This window comes from Nerophis ophidion, linkage group LG28 (genome assembly GCF_033978795.1).
Source record: "Nerophis ophidion isolate RoL-2023_Sa linkage group LG28, RoL_Noph_v1.0, whole genome shotgun sequence".
NCBI lineage: Eukaryota > Metazoa > Chordata > Actinopteri > Syngnathiformes > Syngnathidae > Nerophis > Nerophis ophidion.
Window position 1 is genome coordinate 33,783,473 of NC_084638.1, and position 10,295 is coordinate 33,793,767.

The 10,295-nt window shown below is 38.8% G+C and overlaps 1 long non-coding RNA gene across 1 annotated transcript; it reads left to right on the forward strand.

Annotated features, from left to right (window-relative positions):
• Positions 1 to 906: 906 nt before the first annotated feature.
• LOC133545290 (uncharacterized) lies at positions 907 to 7,608 on the forward strand. Its single transcript, XR_009804792.1, has 4 exons — positions 907 to 997; positions 3,029 to 3,086; positions 4,864 to 5,007; positions 5,197 to 7,608. It is a non-coding gene; the product is annotated as an uncharacterized LOC133545290 (long non-coding RNA).
• The last annotated feature ends 2,687 nt before the right edge of the window (positions 7,609 to 10,295 follow it).

The window sequence follows — 10,295 nt, forward strand, 5'->3', positions numbered from 1 at the left end:
GATACAAAAAGGACATTGATGTCACCTGCACCTTTTGTAACATGCACCCAGAGACTGTTAACCACTTGTTTTATACTTGTGAAAACACTCCATCACTATGGCAGGCATCTGTCGCTTCATCCTGGACAATATTTATGACAAATTTGTGCTTTACTTTAAAGATGTGATTTTTGGTTTTACACTGTATGAACAAAAAATTGAAAAGGAATTCTACCTTTGCAAGCTCATTATTTTATTGGCTAAGTTTTATATTCATAAATGTAAGTTTCTTAATACCCGTCCTATCTTTTGTGCCTTTAAAAAAGATCTGGAACTTTACATTAAAACGCTCTCTACCTCCAACAACAAAAAAGCTGTGAAAACGATGATGCTGTGTTCCACATTTAAGTTGTTTGATGAATCTGAATAAGCCTACGGCTTTGCATTTTGTTTATTATTTATATATATATGTTTTTATTCTTTTTTTTTATTATTTCGAACTTACAACCCCCTGGCGCTGTTTTGTACTGTTTTCATAATGTTTTATAATGTTGTATATTGTTGTTTGTCTTACTGTTTGTAATTGTTGACATTTATAAATAAACCTTTAAAAAAACAACTAAGTGTTGGCTTTCTTCTTCTTCCTTGTTTTAGTTGAAGGTAGGCGCACTGACAACCTTCAAGTGTTACGCCACCTACTGTTTCCCCGCTTCTTCTTCTTCTGACGTTAACTGATGGCAAATAACGCGTCATGTCCGCCGCCGTCTGATAGAAAGCATACATTTTCAAATCATTTGAAAATGATGTCCTAGCCAAAAAGGGCTATTTTCAGATGGACATATAAGGAGAAAATGAACTTGATGTAAATCCTGAGATCGCGAGATTTGGCACGGCACTCCATGAATCTGTCCAATCAGATTGGCTTTTCCTGAAAAACACGCATGCGCATTAAGTGGGCGGATGTAATGATTTCGATGGGAAGAAATAATATTCAGCATCGAAGGAATAACAACTGAAAGTAAGTAATACCATTTATTGTTTCTCTTTTGGTATTTATATGACTTTAACACACACCAGTTATTTGTTTTAAACTACTGGAACGTCACGCAGTTACGGAAATAGAGCTATAAATGCCGCAAGCACCTTGCTAGAAGTTGTGATAGTTACCTCCACCGAGGTAAGTATAATAACAAGAAGTGAAATAACAATGAGAGAAATAAATGTTCAGAGAACATTTGAAGTGGAACAATATACATTACTGAACACATAATATAGAGTTTTACATTTACAAGAAGTTCCAGCTATATTCCAGCAACCTTTGTCTGTATTTATCTTCCACCCAACTCTCTCCTTTGAGGCACACATTAAAAGCGTTACTAAAACGGCCTTCTTTCATCTCCGTAATATCGCTAAAATTCGCTCCATTTTGTCCACTAAAGACGCCGAGATCATTATCCATGCGTTTGTTACGTCTCGTCTCGATTACTGTAACCTATTATTTTGGGGTCTCCCCATGTCTAGCATTAAAAGATTACAGTTGGTACAAAATGCGGCTGCTAGACTTTTGACAAGAACAAGAACGTTTGATCACATTACGCCTGTACTGTATATACCTTTATATACATATATACATACATATATACTGTATATACCTTTATATACATATATACATACATATATACTGTATATACCTTTATATACATATATACATACATATATACCTATACTGTATATACCTTTATATACATATATACATACATATATACTGTATATACCTTTATATACATATATACATACATATATACTGTATATACCTTTATATACATATATACATACATATATACTGTATATACCTTTATATACATATATACATACATATATACCTATACTGTATATACCTTTATATACATATATACATACATATATACCTATACTGGCTCACCTGCACTGGCTTCCTGTGCACTTAAGATGTGACTTTAAGGTTTTACTACTTACGTATAAAATACTACACGGTCTAGCTCCATCCTATCTTGCCGATTGTATTGTACCGTATGTCCCGGCAAGAAATCTGCGTTCAAAAGACTCCGGCTTATTAGTGATTCCTAGAGCCCAGAAAAAGTCTGCGGGCTATAGAGCGTTTTCCGTTCGGGCTCCAGTACTCTGGAATGCCCTTCCGGTAACAGTTGGAGATGCCACCTCAGTAGAAGCATTTAAGTCTCACCTTAAAACTCATCTGTATACTCTAGCCTTTAAATAGACCTCCTTTTTAGACCAGTTGATCTGCCGCTTCTTTTCTTTCTCCTATGTCCCCCCCTCCCTTGTGGAGGGGGTCCGGTCCGATGACCATGGATGAAGTACTGGCTGTCCAGAGTCGAGACCCAGGATGGACCGCTCGTCGGGACCCAGGGTGGACCGCTCGCCTGTATTGGTTGGGGACATCTCTACGCTGCTGATCCGCCTCCACTTGAGATGGTTTCCGCCTCCGCTTGAGATGGTTTCCTGTGGACGGGACTCTCGCTGCTGTCTTGGATCCGCTTGAACTGAACTCTGGCGGCTGTGTTGGAGCCACTATGGATTGAACTTTCACAGTATCATGTTAGACCCGCTCCACATCCATTGCTTTCGGTCCCCTAGAGGGGGTGGGGGGGTTGCCCACATCTGAGGTCCTCTCCAAGGTTTCTCATAGTCAGCATTGTCACTAGCGTCCCACTGGATGTGAATTCTCCCTGCCCACTGGGTGTGAGTTTTCCTTGCCCTTTTGTGGGTTCTTCCGAGGATGTTGTAGTCGTAATGATTTGTACAGTCCTTTGAGACATTTGTGATTTGGGGCTATATAAATAAACATTGATTGATTGATTGATTTATATAGTATTGGAGTGTCGAAATGACAAAAGGAAAAGCTGGAAAACGATGAAGAAGAACTGGTAAAGAAGTGGAATCAAATAAAAGATCAAGAAGGACTGTAAAGTTGCTGAGTAGACTGGTATAGTGGTGGTGCATTAAACTGGCAGCAGATATAATATGTGATACTTTCTTTTTCTTCCTGCAGTCATCCCGTCCTGCAGCATGCACCTATGTGAATGTGGAGAATGACCAGCAATGTCCAAGTAAGTTATATGTATATGCCTGTTCTTTCTTGAAGTCAATTAGTTCTGATTGAGATTTACAGATAAAAAGCTGTCCACAGTTTGTCAGGAACAAACATGAAAATATTGCTTTCTTTGACCCTGATTACATTAGCACATATGAAGAATGAAACTTCAAATAGGAGTTATCTCAGCATGTGTAATTCATGTTTTTGGAACCTTTCACCTCCAAGTTAAAGCTGGTAGGTAACATCAGGTCATGACTAAGGATGTAACAATATCAACATTTCACGGTATGATATCGTCATAGTGTTAAAGCCAGGGTAAGATATTGTTACAAAAATGTCAAAGTGTGTTAAATGACGTGGGAGGAATGTTTAGGATAAACACACTTACTGTAATTGAACACAAACATCATTTTCATATGTTGTAATCATATTTATCATTAAAAACAGGTATTTTAGGTGCAAAGGAATGGTGCAGAATTTCAAGTAACACACAAAAACCAACATTTTCAAATAAGTGTCTTTAAACTGACATAAACAGTAAACATCCAGTGTAACTAATGTAGAACAATAATGTTTCTTTTGCCAAGAAACTATACTGTGTGTCCGGTATGTTTTTTTTTCAATACAACTTGGTATTATTGTGGGTTTGATGACCTTTTTAGCACATTCAACAATACTGCCATTATAATGCAAACAGTGATCATTTTGGTCACAGTAACGGTGATATGACATTTTGATATTGTTACATCACTGCTGTTTAGTTGAGTGTTTTTAAACTTTGAACTTCCTAAGAAACTGCCCTTTGCAGTCCAAATTGTATTAGTTTGTAGAATACTGATTCTTAAGAGTTAACTAATAATTTGACTTTTAATCATGTAAATACCTCACAAATGCATATTTTCCCTTGCTGACATCTTGGTTTCACATGAACGATATTTTCCAAATAACGGTTCTAACATATAACTCATTCTAATATATTACTCCTATTCCCTAACTTATTGTAGACATTGTGGTGTGTAGTGTCAGCAAATGTCTTATTTTGTGCATGTCCACATTTCCTCTGGTGAGCTGCAAGGGCTCTGGGTCGATTTGGAAATGGTCTGGATGAACGTGGCATGCTTTACCTTGCAGTATGCAGACTTTGTTTAAGGTTCAACTAACACGACAGTTATAGGCACAGAAATATTTCACAGCAACAATTCCTCGGCTAACCTAAGCACAAACGTTCCCATCACTCCTGCACACTTCCACTTTTTCGCCCTTCTATAATGTCCCGTTTGAACGTTGTTTTCCCACACGGCGGGTTTTCATGGGAGAACCAGTTTACTTCTCAGATGAGCCCACTTAATATTGTCAGAAAAAAACACAGCGACTGGTGTTCTCGTTTGATAGCGTCACACATCACGGCATTATTGTGACAATTTTGAAATCAAAATAAGGTTATATTTACAATAATGTTGCATCCCTCGTCAAGATCCTTTCTCATAGGTTTGGTTTGCTGTTGTGTATTTACTAATGATTGGCATTAGCATCCACAACTTTCTTTTTATAGTGTGTGTTGTATTGTGATGAGTTACATTTAACACTGTGGATGATGTGTTACCACAAACACAGAAGATACGTAAACATGAACTACAATGCGCTCAAGATGTGGGGAAAAAGGAAATGCATTCCATTAGCTGGATTTGTATAATGTGTTCAATTTATGTCAACTTCCTTCTTGTTTTGTCTGTTTTTTTTTTCAATGATTTGAATCTTTAGAGTTTTTTGGTTCCTCTTCTTTGTGTCAGGGGGTAGCAGCAGGGTAACACTGCATGAGGCGGTGCCCCCTGAAGGAGCCCAAAACACTGCTCTTCAAATGGAACACATCCAACCTTCAGGTGACCGTGCAGGATGTACCACTCTGGAACATCAAGCCTCTCCCCACCTGCCAGGTACACCCACCGTCTTCTGTGGCTGAATAATGTTTTGCTGTGAATTTTGTCACAAAGCAAATCCTGCTCAAATGTGACAAACTTTGGAGTGTAAGAATGTGAGCGATATGCTGAGATGTTATACGTTTTGCCTTGTGACAAAATGTTATCAAAAAACCTTTAGTGATTTGTATTCTATTTTAATTTCAGCACATGAAAATATTTCTACTTCTGACCATTGAAGAGAATGGAAAACCATTTTCCAGATCAGCCCTCATACATCCTCCTGATGGCCTAACAACTGAATGACATGTCGATGCTGAGTATGATCCATTTCAATCATTTGAGGAAGCTCTCCCTGATATAGGGGATTGGATGTACAATGACGGACATACGTTTAATGAAGGATTTGAAGATGGTTTGAGTGAGGAGTGTGCAGAAGAGTCCAATTTCAAGGACACAACAGACAAACCAATACATGACAATGCATCAGAAACCATGGCAGAGTGCCTTCTGATCAGCATGGGTTATGTAAACTGTCCTAAAGTCACAGGTAAGGCCCTAAGCCATATGCTCAAAATGTTCAAGTTGCTTTATCCCGATAGTCTGAACACAGACTGCTTAAACAGTGTGCAGAAGTTCCAAACCTTTTTTTCATCCCACTCTGCATCATCGCCTACTATATTACATAAATCCTCCAAGAATTGTTTTGGGCCAATAGAAAGTAAACAAATAAAATGCCTGCTTTGTGGGACCAGTGTGTCAGAAGAAAGGTTCTAATCCTTTTTTTAAAGTATGTACAGATTGATTTCTTGTTTACCACAGCACATTCATGTGCCAAATGGGCCCTCGTTGGTGAATATAAACATGCAGGTTTTTCTTTGCTGCAAGATAGTGTAACATATGAGACATGCAGTCATGTTATTCCCCTATTGGAAACCTCTGCAGTACAGTAGTATTCTTGGATGACATATTGGGTAAAGTTGTTTTCCTTGACTTCACATCTATGCCTGGCATAGTGATTGCAGTTCATTTCCCCAACACACTTGACAAGTTTGAAATAATGAAGAACTGAACTGGCCTAAGAAGCCACAAATCAAATCTTTAATCCTTGTTATAAATGCTCTGAAAATACACACTGATGTGATGTTGCCGTGGATTCTGTAAATATGTACTGTATATGGAGTATCATTGTTGATGATGTTTTTGCATTGTGTGTAATATTTCAGTGGCAAATATATTACATTTACTTGTTTAATAAAGCCACTGTCTTTTTTAATGAATACATAGGCCTACTATGCTACTGCATTTTAATATTAGTCCTTATGATGGTGGTTGGAGAGCCAAATATCTTCTGAAGTGGTACTTTGTTAAAAGAGTTTGAGAACCACTGCTCTAGAAAGTTCACAAATGTTAAAAGCTCTTACAAAGTGTCTTGTGATCATATCAGTATTGTTTGGGTTCAGTTTTAAATCTCACAATTGTAGTCACTGAGTTACTGTACATGACGTGTGGATAAGAAATCAACAAATTAAGTCCAACTTTATTTAAATAAACCATTTAGATTACAGACCATATATCCATATTGTCTGAATTCATTATTTTCTCCCAATGTTGGCATGAGATCAACTGGAATATGATTGAGGTATAACTAAATTGTGCCCATTAAAATGCATTTTTTTAGAAAACGGGTATATCTAACAACTCAAATAGTGAGCAGTGAGAGACAAAACCAAGTATATCTCTCACTGAGACATCATTGAGACATATTGAAACCAATACTCATCAATTGTCTTTTTGCCGAAATAGAAAAGAGACATCTGAGAACTCAGTGAGTAGTGAGAAACAAAACCAGGTGTTTCTCTCACTGAGTCATAATTGAGACATATTGGAGACCAGCTCATTCATCTCTCATTTTGGTCTTAGTTGAAATGGGGAAAAGAGATAACTATTAGACAACTATGAGATCTCTCATAGTGCTCACTGTGAGCCTTATTTCTCAGGAGATACATTTGAGAAGAATGAGAAAACTACTTTGGTCTCCATTAGTGCTCTTTTATGTCTAGGAGATAGATATAAGACATACATGAGATCTCATCTTCAATTTTGCTTTGCTATGGGAAACAAGTGTTTGATGAGCATTCCTCAACTTTTTCGGTCTTTTTTGACACTCGTGCCAGCTTTTTTTAAGCTTGTTGCAGGCATCAAATTCCAAAATGAGCTAATATTTGCAAAAAAAAAAGTTTCTCAGATCCAACATCAAATATCTTGTCTTTGCATTCTATTCAATTGAATATAAGTTAAAAAGGATTTACAAATCATTGTATTCTGTTTTTATTTACCATTTACACAACGTGCTACTTCACTGGTTTGGGGTTTTGTACATGTTGACAGTACATTGCAGTGTTATTTTGTTACAGCCGTGCCCACTGTGTGAAGTACTTTTGCAAGACTCCTAGCAATAATATTACACTTCACCAAAGAGCCTGCTGTAAAAGAAATGACCATTGAATGAAGATACATACTCAGGTCACCGTGATCTGAAAAGGAGAGTGAAGAATGTTTTTGTATTCCCCAGATTCTAATCATCTTGGATGAATAAACAAGCAATTCCTAATTTCACTTGGAAATGTGTTTACTATAAAAGTGTAGCACTGTTTCCACACAAAATACCTTCTGTTTTTGGAAAGATGCCCATGTGTGTCTTCCAGGTTGAACATTCCACCCTTTGTGCCTGCCCGGACTGTGCTGGAAGGCCTCGAGTCAGAGGATGCGTGTGAAGACAAGAAAGCTGTAAAAAAGGAGATCCATAGCAAAAAGGTCAAATAAGTACAAACAAGTATTTTACCTCGATTATTAACAGTTTATTTTGCCCAAAAATGTTAAGGGAGCCAAAAAGGACAAAATGGAAGAGGAGAATACAGACCTGCTCAGACTTTGCCACACAGTACCGCTGGAGGTGGTGAACTTAGGTAAGAATCCATGTTTCAAGGTTGATCGGGGTGGGGGGAAGACAACGACACAAAGGTGCTCCTCTTATTTAGACTTTTTGTTTATGGAGGTGGGAAAGGTTACGATCCAGAGAAGAAAGACTACTCAGGTTTTGAGGCCTGGTTGCAGTGTTACTATGTGGATGGAATGAAGTCTGTACGCGACCACAATGGCAGGACTATGTGGTTCAAAGTATGCAAACACATTTTCATACGTAACAACTATATTTGTAGCACGTATTGACTAATATAAAATGGTGTCATTTCAGGGCGATCCAGGTCCTATGGCTCCTAAAGGTAAACGCCAGAAAAAATAGTTGAGATACCATTACACATAAGAGAAAGCTTAGTGTGTCTTTATCTTTTCTCACACACCAGAATCAAAGTCTCCAAAGGCCAAAAAGAGAAAAGATAGAGATGCAGACCATGATTACCCCCGCAAGAAAAAGGTATATTCAGTAGGTAATCACCACCAGCACATAGAAATCTAACCCCATTGTGGCTGTACTTCAGGTGTCCAGGAAACACAACTCTGACAGCACAGTGAAGAAAAAAGCAGCCAAAAAGCCCACAAAAGCAGCAAAGGAAGAAGAAAATGGACCTCAAGAAGAAGCCACACCCAGAAGAAGATCAGCAAACACACCTCAGCAAGAACCGAAATCCACGTCAGGCAGGAGGAAAAAGAACAATACAGAGCCAGCTGCAGGTCTGATTCTAATAATACTCCCATTTTCTGAAAATATTAAGAGCCTGATCTTTGAGGATCCAATTCCCACACACTTATCTGTGTGCGCAAACTATAAAATTGCATGTACTGTTGGTGGACGTGTTGTATGTGATCTACTTTGTGCAATTGATAGCAGCAAAAGTGGCACAGATCACCCTATTTTTGTGTACTAGAAGCATTATGTGCCCTTGGAAACACTTCTTTCCCTCTACATTCATGTTATTATGCTCTCCACACTGGAGGGGGGCTTATATTAGATTATAGCACATATCGATCATCTAACACCTTTTCTGCAATATAGAATCACAGTATGTATACTATTTGCAGCAGGAATGATCAAACTGCATATTGCAAGACATTTTTTTTAGGAGTTATACTAAATACAAAAAAAAAACGCAACGCTTTTGTTCTTGTTCCCAATTTAAATGAACTCAAAGATCGAAAACTTTGACTATAAACACAAAATACCTGTTCCTCTCAAATATTGTTCACAAATCTGTATACATTTGTTAGTGAGCATTTTTTCTTTGCCAAGATAATCCATCCCACCTGACAGGTGTGCCTTGAGCTGTCCAAAATAAAAGGCCACTGTGAAATGTGCAGTTTTATCACACAACACAATGCTTCAGATGTCGCAAGTTTTGAGGGAGCGTGCAGTAGGCATGCTGACTGCAGCAATGTCCACCAGAGCTGTTGCCCGTCAATTAAATGTTTATTTCTCCGCCATAAGAATAGAATAGAATAGAAAGTACTTTATTGATCCCTGGGGGAAATTCAGCACCACAGTTCGCTCACAATAAACAATGATAATAATAAATAATATAATATATATGAATAATATAAATATATTCTACATTTAAGTGCAGTCAAGGAACACATGCATTATACAGTCTGATGGCTGTCAGTGTGAAGGACCTCCTGTGTCGTTCCGTGTTGCATTTTGGGAGTCTGAGCCTTCCACTGAAGGTGCTCATTCTCTCTGCAAGGTCCGAGTGTAGTGGGTGGGAGGTGTTGTCCATAATGGCTAGGAGTTTTGCTAGACTTCTCCTCTCTGACACCACCGCCAGAGAGTCCAGCTCCACTCCCATCTTGTTACTGGCCTTCTCTACCAACTTGTCCAGTCTGTATGTGTCCCTCACTCTCAGCCCACTGCCCCAGCAGGCCACGGTGTACAAGAGGGCGCCTGCCACCAGCGACTCGTAGAACATCTTCAACATCTTTGTACAGACGTTGAAGGATCCTAGCCTCCAAAGGAAATATAGATTCGGCTCTGTCCCTTCTTGTAGAGGGCCTCAGCGTGTTTTGACCCATTCAGCTTGTTGTCCATGTGTACTCCGAGGTATTTATAATCCTCTACCATGTCCACATCCACCCCCTTGATGGAAAGAGGGGTCGCCAGAGTACTCCTCCTCCTTCCCAGGTCCACAACCAGCTCCTTGGTCTCCGTAACATTGAGCTGGAGGTGGTTCTTTCCACACCATGTGACAAAGTCCTCCACCAGTGTCCTGTATTCCTCGTCATCACCTTCCTCAATACACCCCACTATCGCAGAGTCATCAGAAAACTTCTGAAGGTGGCAGGACTCTGACTGA